We start from the raw sequence: 14105 nt of genomic DNA, 5'->3' as shown, positions 1-14105 counted from the left end.
GTAAACCACTGTGAAAGACAGTATGGGGATATGTTAAAAAGCTGAAAATAGATCCACAATATCATGCAGCAATCCCACCCCTGGAAATTTACCAAACAAAATAAAATAAAGCAAATGAAAAAGAGATCTGTACCCATATGTTCATTGCAGCTGAATTCACTATAGCCAAGAAATGGAATCTACCCAGATGCCCATCAACTGATGACTAGATAAAGAAATTATAGTATATATACACCATGGAAAACTTCTCAGTGGCAAAAAAGGAAATCCCATGGTTTGCAACAAAATGGATTCAATTGGAAACCACTATACTTAGTGAAATGAAACAGTCCCAAAAAAACAATTACCATATGTTTTCCCTGATCTGGTATAACTAGTAGAGTACCTAAAATATAATGTGTAGTAGTGAAATTGACATTTAAAGATTCAATGATTTTTTTTTTTACAACCCTATCTCTACTGTTGAGGAACAGTGTTTTTTTTCTTCATGCTCTGTGTTTAACTCTTTGTGTAGTGTTAAGCATATGAGTTTAAACAGACAATAGATCTATGTAAAATTTAAGAGTGAGAATAGGTGAGGAAGGAGGAAGAAGGGTGGGAGCATGGGCAGGAGGGAGGGTGGTGCGGATAGTATCACTGAATTCCTAAAACTGTATATATGAAACACATGAAATTTGTATACTTTAAATAAAATTTTAAAAAAACGAAAGTAATGCAAGTGGCAAATCATACTAACTACCAAAGTATTCCAAATGATCATTCTAAATATGTTCAGATTTTCCATAAATTCACATTAAGACATTATATATACCATATTTTATTCTCAGCACTGTCAAAAACATCTTCTCTATGAGCTCAGTGGGCAAATGAGAAATTCAGACTCAGTCAAGTGTATTTCTCTGTCTTTTTCTCAAGAGGTACAGGAGAATACCCACACTTAACTATATCTGCTACTAAATTGCAGAAGAATAGTCGAAGTATTTCTTTGCTATTAACACAACTGTATTTCTTCAATTTCTCTTGAAAATAACTCATCATTTCTTGGAGTTCCTACTATGTGCCAAATGCTGCAATTTACAATTCCTATTTAAATACTCTCAATAACCTTCTGGGGTTGGCACTAGTCTAACCTTATTAGAAGAGCTGTCTAAGCCTTAAAGACATGTAGTAACTTACTCAAGGTCACAACCCACATTTATGCACCTTGATCATAAGTACTGTATGCTTATTTAGTAATAATAGACAGAACTAAAAAGGAGTGAATGCTCCAACATGGAAAGCAGTCCATACAGCAGACTCAAAGATTGACAATCACTTTAAGTAGCACTCTGACCTCAGAATCAGCTCTTAAGGCATTTGAGTCTTGCTGAAAAGCCCATGAGAGAATTTCATCTATGGAAAGCCAAGGCACTGTGGCAAAAAATGTCCTACATGAAGGACCTCTGTGGGTGAGACCCCAGTGTAAAGAAGTCATCGAAGAAGGGTGTACTTTTCTCTGAAGGAGGAGAAAACTTCCACTTTGTTTATGTCCTTGTCTAAATACTAAGGGAGTTTGTGGATTCAAAAGGCTTCCATAGCCTAGGCAGCTCATGCTAAGAGCCTGGGGTGATCACTGATGTCATGCATAAGAGTGTTAATTGTTAAATTAATGACAAGAGTCACTGTGCACTAACTTCCCATGCAGGACCTCTGTCATTAAAGAGTTGTATTATGAGAGTCAACAGTAAAACTTGTTATCAAAGATTTATTTTATTTTAGTGTATTAAGTAGAAGATATTCTTATGTCTCATAAGTTTTAGTTATGCCAAATTGTCCAATTTCATTGCTGGTTTTTTTAGGTGCTTCTTTAATTAATGATAAAACTTGTTCTCAAATACCTACTTTCTTTTAATGTATTAAGTGGAGGATATTCTTATTCCTCATAAGTTATAGTTATGTCTAAGTACTCACAAAAGCTGTATCATTCTTTGGTGCTTCTTTAAAGTTAATTAAGTTTCTCAAAAACAGCAGTGAAATTAACTTTGAGATGCAATGACATTGAACAGCCCTTGTCTCAGTTGTTATGGAACAGTTTTTTTTTTTTCATACAAAATTTTTGAATTTTTTACTTACTATAGAGTTAATCTTCTGTTTATAAAGTTAATTGAAAATTGGTCTTAGTGAAAAATAATACTGGGAATAGGAGAGGGTGGAGGAAGAGGGGTGGGAGTGAGGGTGGGAGGGTAGGTTCAATGGGAAGAATCACTGTATTTGTAAAGTTGTACTTATGAAATGCATGAAGTTTGTATTCCTTAAATAAAAGATTCCCTGAGGGAAAAAATAAGTATGGCATGCTTTTACTGTCTTATTTTCAGGGAAAAGAAAACATCTACTGTTTTATTTGCACTTACTATATTCTTAGAATTGTAGTAAATATTTTACATGAATTATTGCACTTAACATTTCAACAACATAACTATTATGATTCCTTAGGAGAGACAATTGAATTGAAGATCAGTGTGGTAAGTGACCTAAGATTATCCAGATAATAAGTAACAATATTATCCAGATAATAAGTAACAAAATCAGATTTCAAACAGGTTATCTGGCTTCAGATCATTTGCTCTTCATTCTAAAGCATAAAACTTACAGTTCAAGAGCAGGGCCTTTCAAACCACAGATTAAGTATCTTTGAACACAGGTCTTTCTCAGCCCTGTGCTTAATCGCATGGGAAACAGAAGAGAAGGATAAAATAAGGACTGGATAAGGTGGCAAGATGGACTCAATAAGAAGACAATCCTTAAACAAATAGTATGGACTGTGGAATGATAGAATTTCAGGGTAGACAGAGAATTGAGATGTGGAGTAGCTACCAATACCTTTATGGAGAAGGTCACTTCAGGGTAGACAAAGAATTGAGATGTGGAGTGGACACCAGTAGCCTAATGGAGAAGGTCACGCTCAAGATTTACTAGAATTTCACACATGGAAGAGAAAGTGGATAGAAAATATTACAAAGTGAATGAACAAATGTGGAGATATAGGACTAAAGTGTGTCTGTGGCTCATGACCTGTCTAAACTGCAGGAAATTCTTTTCACCAACCTGCTAGAGGGGCAAGCAAGTACATTCCTACACTTTACTTCTAGGCAAAAAGTGATGCCATTCATTCTTATTTGAGAGAAGCGGAACAGGCAAGAATTCTTTGGAAGAAATTTTTTGAAGTTAATATTACACATTTATTTGAGATGTAGAGTTACAGACAGAGAGAAGGAGAGACAGAGAGAAAGGTCTACCATCTTCTAGTTCACTCCCCAAATGGCCTCAATGGCTAGGGCTGGGAAAGCTGAAGCCAGGAGCTAAGAGCTTCTTCCAGGTCTCCCACATGGGTGCAGAGGCTCAAGGTCTTGGGCCATCTTCTACTGCTTTCCCAGGCACATTATCAGAGAGTTAGATTGGAAGTGGAGGAGCCAGGACTCAAACTGGTGCCCATATAGGATGCTGGCACTGCAGAAGGTGGCTTAGCCTGCTGTGCCACAACAGTGGGCCCAACATAAGAGTTCTCAAACTCTTTCCATATCCAAACTCATCATCTATTGTTTGCCACGGTTTGTCTACTTTGAATAATATTTTAGACCAGTGTGTTGGAATGAGAAGGCCATGCCAAGATGGCCACTGGTAACGGAGCCTGCCTGGCAACAGGCTGTGATTGGATGGCTTCAGAAACTGCCTGGCAACAGGCTGTGATTGGTTAGGGTGTAAACCACCCCTTGACCGGATTGGCTGCCTCGGCTATATAAGCTGCTGTAGACAACCTCTAAGCAATAACACATGCAAGGTCATCCCATCCACACTCAGTGAAGTGCCACATTTGTGGCAGTCCCCGGGCACACCAGGTTCTCAGGGCAGCCGCTAGACCCCATCCCACCCACGTTTGCCATTAATGTAGGAGTGGAGACAGAATTCAGGCCCTGGATTCCATTGCCCGTAGAAAGGCTTCTGCTAACCAAGGGCCGAGGATATGCTTGTGTCTTTCCAGAGAGTACGGAACAGCCCATTTGGGTACTAGCCAGAAACATCAAGCCTGCAACTGACAGTTAACCAGAACTAGCTGAACAAAACTGAGAGTCCGCCTTGTTAGTGGATGCACCTGCTACCAATTGTCAAGCTGTTGCCCTATCATCCTACCCTGAGAAACTATCCACAGCCACATCCACTACTGCTTTATACCCCACTAGCTCTGGTCGGCCACTTGAATGGACCACAGCTTGCATGCAGTCATGCCATTTCTGATTACCATTGTTCCTCATTCCTACCCCTATCTGAGCAAGCACTCCTGTGGTCTACCTTTTTGAGCACTGGTTAGTCAACAATGGGTAAGATCCCCTGGGGGACAATCTAAGACAGGCACAACTGTGTACGGAGACTACATGGAAATGGGGTCAACAATGGTATGGCCAAGAATCATGCCTCCTGTTGCTCAAAAATAAATGAAAAGAGGGAAATGTGGTGGAATGAGAAGGACATGCCAAGATAGCCACCGGCAACAGAGCCTGCCTGGCAACAGGCTGTGATTGGATGGCTTTGGAAACCACCTGAGCACTATAAAAGAATGTACCAGGGATCAGTGCTATGGGACAGTAAGTTAAGGTGCTGCCTGCAATGCTGGCATCCCATATAAGCACTGGTTTGAGTTCCAGCTGCTCCACTTCTGATACAGTTCTCTGCTAGTGCACTTGGGAAAACAGCTTAAGATGGCCCAAGTGTTTGGGTACCTGCCATCCACGTGGGAGACCCAGATGGTGCTCCAGGCTTCTGGCTTTGGCCTTGCCCAGTCCTTGCTAATGCAACAAAGAAGATTTAAAATCAATAAATCTGTGTGTGTGTGTGTCTCCCTCTCTCTGTGACCCTGCTTTATCAAATAAATAAATAAATAAATAAATCTTTTAACAAAAAATAATGTACCAGAAATAAATAAGCAAGGGCTGCAGAAATTGTAACCTATAGCTATATGTTCAAATACTTCTGATAGTTATTATCTCTGTGGTTTAAGCAAGTGACTTAATTCCTCTTAGTGTCAGTGTTTTCATCTGTGAAATGTGGAGAATACCAGAAACCATCCTCTACAACTCTCTAAAGTGTTCTAAGATCCTTGTATGGCCCATTGAAAAATAGAAGAGCTAGTTAATATTAGACTTTGATAAGCTGAGGCAAAATCTTGTTATTTCTAGGGTAATAAAATATATATATCAACAAAACTAAAGGGGAAAGTGGAAAAATAATTAATGCAAATTAAGACAAGAGAGGGAAGATCATAATGGATTCAGCATAAGAAAGTTAAAAATGAGGTAATATATTTACATTCATGCTTATCAAAGATTAATACCTAATATAATAGTCTAAAGGATATAATTAAATCAATGATTATAAGACTTAACTTAAAAGAAACAAAACTATAATGATATAAAAAGTGAAAACTAAAAGATTAGAACAAGCTATAGTACACAAACATACCTATCTCTTATAAATTGATAGAACAGACTCAGCAATCAGCAAAGATATAAAGAATACACATTCTTTGCAAGTCAACATAGGCCATTTACTCAAATTGGCCATGTGTTGGACTGAAAAGCAAGTCTGAACTGTTTCAAAAGATTGCAATAATATAAAGCGGGTTCTGAGCACAGTAGGAATAATTAATGAATAACAAAAGATAACTAGAATGCTTGGATATGATTGAAAATTAAATACATTTCAAAATAAAATGTGTCAAAGAAAACATAGTGATAAAAATCAGAAAATATTTTTCATAAAATGGCATTGGGAATTCTATACTTGATAACTTTCAGACTGCAGGTAAATTTCAATTTCAGATACATAATGAATAATGTCTTAGTATGCACGAACAAATGCAATGCTTTGGATGTATTTATATTAAAATGTTGTTTATTTGAAATTCTAATCTAATGGGGCATTCTTTATTTTATCTAGGCATCTCTTTCATATGCTGATTTCACTTCCTTTGGATATATTCCCAGAAGTAGGTTAGCTGGGTCATGTGGTGATCTATTTTTAGTTTTCTGAGGAATCTCCATACTGTTTGCCATATGATTGTTCCAATGTGCATTCCTACCAACAGTGTATTATGGTCCCTTTACCTTCACAACTTCACTAACATTTGCTATTTTTTGATAATTGAGTAATACTCATTCTAACTCAGTTGAGGTGATATCTCATTGTGGTTTTCATTTACATTTCTCTGATGCCTAGTGATAATGAACATTTTTTGTGTCTGTTGGCCATTTGTACTTCATACTTTGAAAAATGCCTGTATATGCCCTTTGCCCATTTCTTACTGGATTGTTTTTTATTGTAGAATTTCTTCAGGTCCTTATTTATTCAGGATTAATATTTTCTCCTATTCTTTCCATTGCCTCTTCACTTTGTTAATTGTTTCCTTGATTATGCAGAATCTTCTTAGCTTGATGTAATCCCATTTGTTTTTGCTTTTATTGCCTGTGTGTTTGGGGTCTTATTAGAAAAGGTTTTGCAGTGTTTCTCCTATGTTTTCCTCTAGTAGTCTGATGGTCATGTCTTAAGTTTAGATCCTTGATCTATTTTGAGTTGATTTCTCTATAGGATGTAAGGTAGAGCACTTGTTTAAAATTTTTGCATGTGGAAATCTAAGTTTCCCTATCCCATTTGTTGAAGAAACTATTGTTTCTCCAAGGAATGATTTTAGCTCTTTTGTCAATGATATGTAGGTTAATATCTGGATATTTTATTATGTTCATTTGATCTACTTGTTTACTTTTATGCCAGTACCAGGCTGTTTTGATTATAATAGCCCCGTAGTATGTCTTGAAATCTAGTATGTGATGCCTCGAGCTTTATATTTGTTGTTTCAGATTGCTTTGGCTATTGTGTTTCCATATGAATTTTAGAAGTTTTTTTTCTATTTCTGGGGAGAATGCCCTTGGGATTTGATTGGGACTGCATTGATTGCTTTGGGTATTATGGATATTTTGATAATATTAAGTTTTCCAATCATGAACATGGAAAATTTTCCAATTTTTATGTCTTATATTTCTGTCATTGATGCTTTGAAACTTTCATTGCAGAGATTTTTCATTTCCTTATTTAAATGTATCCCAGGGTATATTAAATTTTTTTGTGGTTATTGTGAATGGGAGTGATTTTATAAATTCCTTCTCAGTCAAATACTCAGGATCACAAGCCTTCAGGGAAATACAAATAAAACCACAATGGGGTTTCACCTCACTCTAGATGGAATGACCTATATACAGAAATTAACAAATAACAAATGTTGGCAAGGATGTGGGGAAAAATACACTGTTGGTGGAAATATAAACTGGTGCATGCACTGTGGAAGACAGAATGGATATAGCTCAGAAATCTGAATATAGTCCTACCATACGATCCAGCTATTCCACCCCTGGGAATTTACCCAAACCAAAAGAACAGTATATAAAGAATTATCTGTACACCAATGTTCATTGAAGAACAATTCACAATAGCTAAGATATGCAAACAACCCAGATGTCCATCAACTGATGATTGAATATGGAAATTATGGTATACATACACTATGGAGTACTACTTAGCTGTGAAAAAAAATCCTGTCTTTTGCAACAAGATGTTCACAACTGGAAACCATTATACTTAGTGAAGTAAGCCAGTCCCCAAAGGACAGATATCATATGTTCTTCCTGATTCGAGGTAACTAATAGAGTACCTGAAATACAATGTATTGGAGTGAAATACACATCTTGAGAAGTAATGATTGTTTATAGTCCTTGTATTTTTCATTGGGGAACAGTGTTTGTTTGGTTTTGTTTTGTTTTCTCTTTATACAAATACTATTTGTTGAACTCTTTTACTTAGGATGGGGTTAACTATATGATCGTTATGTATCCTGAAAAAAGAGCATTGTAAAAATTAAGAGTGGGAATGTTAGAGGGGGAGGAAAAAAGGTTGGAGTGTAGGTGGGAGGGAGGGTGTGGGGAAGTGCCACTATGTTCCTAAAACAGTATAAAGGAAATATATTAAAATTATATAACTTAAATATATAAATAAAAATAAATTCCTTCTCAGTCAGATCATTATTGGTGTATAAGAATATTGTTGACATTTGTGGGTTGGTTTTATATCCTGCAACTTTGCCAAACTCTCTTATGAGTTCTCATAGTCTCTTGGTTCCTCTGTATACAGAATCATATTGTCTATAAACAGGGTAATTTGACTTCCTCCTTTCCAATTTGTATCCCTTTGATTTCTTTTTCTTGCCTAATGAATCTGGTTTAAACTTCCATAATTTTATTGAATAATAGTCGTTAGAATGGATACACTTGTCTGTTCCAGATTTTAGTGGAAATATCTATGCCAAGATGAAAACTCCTCAATGGTTTCTTTCTTTTCTTTTTTTTTTTTTTTTTGACAGGCAGAGTGGATAGTGAGAGAGAGAGACAGAGAGAAAGGTCTTCCTTTTTGCCATTGGTTCACCCTCCAATGGCTGCTGCGGCCGGCACATCTCGCTGATCTGAAGCCAGGAGCCAGGTGCTTCTCCTGGTCTCCCATGCAGGTGCAGGGCCCAGAGACTTGGGCCATCCTCCACTGCCTTCCCTGGCCATAGCAGAGAGCTGGCCTGGAAGAGGGGCAACCGGGATAGAATCCGGCGCCCCGACCGGGACTAGAACCCGGTGTGCCGGCACTGCAAGGCAGAGGATTAGCGTGTTAAGCCACGGCGCGGCCTCAATGGTTTCCATTGTTCTTCTGGTAAATGTAAACTTACGTGAAATGCTCTGTATGATCTATTTCCTACCTATCTCTCTTTTCATATCCCTTACAACTCCTACCTTGTTAGCTGAAATGCAAGTACAATGGCTTTCTGTTACTCATAATTGGTATGCTCCCTCCTACTATAGGGGCTTTAAATATGTTATTCCTTATACTTGGAGTATCTCTTCACTATCACCAATGTCAACTCCTGTTTTATTATTATTTTTAAAGATTTATTTATTTAAAAGGCAAAGATATTGAGAGAAAGAGAGAGAGAGAGAGAGAGAGAGAGAGAGAGAGAGAAGAGAGATCTTCCATCTGCTGTTTCACTCCCTGAATGGCCACAGTGGCTGGGGCAGGGCCAGGCTGAAGCCCAGAACTAGGAGCCAGGAGCTTCTTTGAGGTCTCCCACATGTGTGCAGGGGCCCAAGTACTTGGGCTGTACTCTACTGCTTTCCCAGGTGCATTAGCAGGGAGCTGAATCAGAAGTGGAGCAGCCAGGACTTGAACTAGTGCCCAGATGGAATGTCAGCACTGCAGGTGGAGGCTTAACATTCTACACCACAGCACCTGCCCCTGTTTAATTATTTTAACCATAATCCTGACCTCAGTTTATGCCTTACTTCCTCAGGGAAGATATACCCGACTTCCATGACTCAAGTCATATCTTCCTATGGCTTCTAGTCTCATTGCCTGTTATAGGGATGCAACATCAAATCAATGAGAACATATATTCTCTTTCAAAAAATAATTAATTTCAATTTTTAAGGTAAAAAAATCATGCATTTCATATATAAAGATTCAGGAACATACTGATACTTCCCATTCTACCCTCCCTCCCATTCATGATCCTACCCTTCCTCCTACTTCCTCTCTTATTATACCTCTTAATTTTTACAATGATCTACTTTCAGTTTACTTTATATTCATAAGATTAACCCTACACTAAGAGCTCAACAAATAGTTACATATTCTTACTAACTATTTAGAATGTCGAGGCTCCATCTACTACCTGAAGTGGCTATGTTTTCTAAGTACAAGCAATTACAAATTTCTGGAGTTTTATCAGAGAAAAACAAAGCCTGTTCTGCTAGAAAACTTATCTATTTCATTCAATCAGAAAACATTCTCACCAGAAACAATAATGCCATGGGAATTGTTTTATCATATTGGTCCTGCATCTACAATTGGGAGTACTGTCCAATTAAAGTTTGGAGTATGATTTTCCCATGTCACTATTAGACAACTGTGTATATAAGGGTTGTTTAATATGCAGAGACAATACTTCCCGTTCCTCTTGATCAGTGCCTAATTGTGGCCAGAGTATGTGGGAAGGAAACTCTGGTCTGTGTCCTCTAACATTCATTTTTTTCTGGTTGAAGTTTTCAAATTATAATAACATTGCTTTAATATCCTTTGTGAATCATTTTCTGAGTATGTGCTCTCATACTGAATTACTGAGAAATCATCAAAATGTTTGTACAGATAAATTTCAAGAAAAAGACAAAGTCTGACTTCTATGCTTCATAGATGAGTGTTTCTTAAAGTAGGAGCCACTGCTCACCTAAATTGGTAGTTTGCAAAAAGATTGTAGCATGTGTAGATACATGTTCTACCTGGATCTACTCAGTCAAAATTTCTGAGGATGAGGTCCATAGATCTGCAACTCTCTAGTGATTCTTGTGTAAAAGGGAGTTTAGCAATAGTTTTAAAGATGACTATTAGATGGAAGCATCTATCTAGGCTGCATATTTTATTCAGTTCTTTAAATGTATGTTCTGGAGAAATGGATCCATGAAATGCCACTGAAAATCAACATTAATTCTGCTGTGACAAAAGAATGGAAACACTCCCATGGTGCAAAACTATGACTAGAATGGTATCAAAGCATCTTTTTTGTCTTTGCAGCACATCTTCAATATTGCTCTATACTCCCTTTGGAAGCAATATGGCGGATTTAGGTGAATTCAAATTCTGCCTAGAAACAGCACCCAGGCAGTTCTATGAAAGGTTACTATGGAAGTTTAAATTTGCTAGTGAGGTTCTCTTGGTTAGGTACACAACTAAATTTATGTGGAACAAAAAGGCCTAAGAAGAAAATGCAAAGAGGACATATAGAGGCTTCTAGGATGAATGACTTTGGCAAATTTGGAATATAATGAAAATAAATACAATTGACAGCAGAGGTTACAAACACAAACATGAACAGAAGATAAAACAGTAAATTAGGTGGGGCAAATTAGGTAGCTCTTTTGGTTTGATGTATTTTCTTACTTTTGATGGAGATTTAAGTACAAAAATATAATTTTTCCTTTAAATCTTTTATGAGGATAACAACGGTATAAATATATTTATAAACAGTAGCCAATATTCACTCTCAGTGCCACAAGAATTAGAGGGGGCTGAAGTAAGTGGGAAAACCTATGTCCCACACGAAGAGTGAACCAGAAAGACAAGGCTAGATAAATAAATGGCGATTCCACTTGGCCACAGTTCCAGGAAGACAATGGGAAAACAGAATAAATGGGGTTGCAGAATGGAGAGTCCAGGCTAAAATGAGGGTATCACTCCTCTACACAGCTGATGGATCCATGTGGAAAGGAGGTCCTCATGTTTCCTGATATTACTATATTATGATTCTTCTAGACAAATATTCAATCCAATATTTTTGTGCAATCTCTTGGTTTTTAAATGTTTGTAGCTAATTCAATTTTTTAAAAGTGTTCAAAAAAGAAAGTAATTAAACCAAACACTGGGCTGGTCAGACAGATATAACTATAAGTTGCATAGATCCTTGGGCTACTTGTGACCTCTGAACTGAGGGACATTCAGCATAATTTTGATTTTCACTTATCAGGAAAGATGAAGCTATGAAAAAAAAGCAAAAATAGCCAGTAAATAAAACCAAAAAATGTTCAGGAGGTAAGAAAATTTCTCAGAATCCAATAGTAGGCAAATCATATAGGAAAAGATAGCTATCAGGAGCACTGGATGCAACAGAATGGTCAAAAACACATCATATATTACCCATGGATGGCACCTCAGATATTATATGGTTCAACCCTCAAAGTTCACAGAGAAAACATTTAAAACACATAGAATAGGTGGCTTGCTTAAGGTCCTTGATGCCCAGTCTTTCCACCAGACAAATCTTTCTCTATGGATCAATTTAGCAAACTTGTTTATGAAGCACATGTGGGAAAAGAAATAACCCATGACTCTTAGCAATTCAACTGCTGCAACTTTGTCTCCCTGTTGCTGTTGCTAACTGTGAGACCTGATTGTGGTTGGAACTTGTGGTTTCTTGGCACAGCAAATAGCTGTATGAAATGTAGTCTGTTTATTAAATCCAACTTTGTGGGGCAAATAAATGAAAAAGAAAGTTAGAGGGCTGGCGCTGTGGTGTAGCAGGTTAAGCACCACCTGCAGGGCCAGCAATCCCATCTCGGTGCCTGTTCGTCATGGCTACTCCACTTCTGATCCAGCTCCCTACTAATGTACTTGAGAAATTAGTGGAAGATGTCCCAAGTGTTTAGGCCTCTGCACCCATGTAGGAGACCTGGAAGAAGCTCCTGGCTCCTGGCTTTGGCTTGGCCCAGCACCAGCTGTTGTGGCCATTTGGGGAATGAAACAGCAGATGGAAGACCACTCTCCCTCTCTCTCTCTGTAATAAAGCCTTTCAAATAAATAAAATAAATCTTTAAAAGAAGAAAAAAGTAAGTTAGCAAGTGCAAAACTGTGAGCTTATGACTTTGGCAGAGGAAGGGGGTGGTGGTTATGAAGAGGGGGAATTCATTTATTCCAACTACATGTACATAAAATCAAGAAGCTGAGTTGCTTTCATTTCACTGCTTCAGAAGCCTAACAATGAATTATGAGTTGAACAGATCAAGTGTTATTTCATAAGAATTAAAATATTGTTCATATAGTATACTAAGTTACTTGAAACAAATTCCATGAAATTCTTTTATAGCTTCAGGCTTCTTTTCTTTTATTCCTTTATAACACGCATTCTTTTCCAAGAAAGCTTACTGACAAAATTTTTCTCTGTCATCCCTCAAGGCTGTCTGGTTCTTCAGATTCTGGCCAGTATTTGTTTATTGTAAAGGTGCCATGAAACAGTTGTGTTCTCTCTTTTTGGTTCTGTGTATTTATTCTTTTTTATTTATTTATTTGCCAGATAGATTTAGACAGTGAGAGAGAGAGAGAGAGACAGAGAGAAAGCTCTTCCTTAAGTTGGTTCACTCCCCAAATGGCCACTATGGCTGGTGCTGCACTGATCCAAAGGCAGGAGCCAGGTGCTTCTTCCTCATCTCCCATGTGGGTGCAGGGGCCCGAGCTCTTAGGCCATCCTCCACTGCCTTCCTGGGCCACAGCAGAGAGCTGGACTGGAAGAGAAGCAACCTGGACTGGAACCCGGTGCCTATATGGGATGCCGTCACTGCAGGCAGAAGATTAACCAAGTGAGCCACGGTGCCAGCCCCTTTGTATTTATTCTTAATCAATCAAGGTCTAGTGCTTTGAACTCATCTTTCTAAGTCACAGTGATTCACACACAAATTTCCCAAGAAAGAGCAACCAAGTTCACTAACAAATGTATAACTTGATATGAGCAGAGTGCCTATCATCAAGAATGGTCTGTGTTCCAAATTCAGACTCAGTAATTAAGAACTTGATTCTGAAAAGTTAGGAAAGGACAGTGATTAGAAAGCATATGTTAATGCCATTATAACATGGATACATATTACATGAGTTCAAACTGTCATAGGAACCAACACACACATATACACACACACATACACACACAGAGCTAGAGAGAGAGAGAGAGGGAGAGGGAGAGGGAAAAAAAGACAGAGAGAGTTAATTCAGCAAGGAGAGCAAGGAAATGAGCTTGTCAGTTGAATGGCTTTTAATCAACGAATAAGGATTCCTTGATAGATAGCAAGTACCTGCAAGATTTCAAGAGAACTAGAAAGTATGGGTTAAGTCTCTAAGAACTTTAAATTCTATACAAGGAGATTAAAAAGTAACAAGCATGAGATAATCAGATACTTATTGGTTCAACTATGGAGTTTACTGAAGAAATTATAGATAAGCTTATAAAATAAAGGTATCATTATTTTCTGAAGCATTGGCAAAGACATCATAGAGGAAGACAGGTTTGAATTGAGTTTTGAGAAACAGGAGTTGTGAAGAAAAAGTTATATCAAGCTCAGAGAACAGTAGTCATATGTACAGAAATAGGAATAAAGAGAATAGGAAAGAGGGAGTCCTAAAGATTCATTATAAATTTTTTGGTGTCACTAGGATCTACCAGCAGGTGGTCA

This window comes from Lepus europaeus, chromosome X (genome assembly GCF_033115175.1).
Source record: "Lepus europaeus isolate LE1 chromosome X, mLepTim1.pri, whole genome shotgun sequence".
Taxonomy (NCBI): domain Eukaryota; kingdom Metazoa; phylum Chordata; class Mammalia; order Lagomorpha; family Leporidae; genus Lepus; species Lepus europaeus.
The sequence above is the reverse complement of the archived record's forward strand: the minus strand, read 5'-3'. Positions refer to the sequence as shown.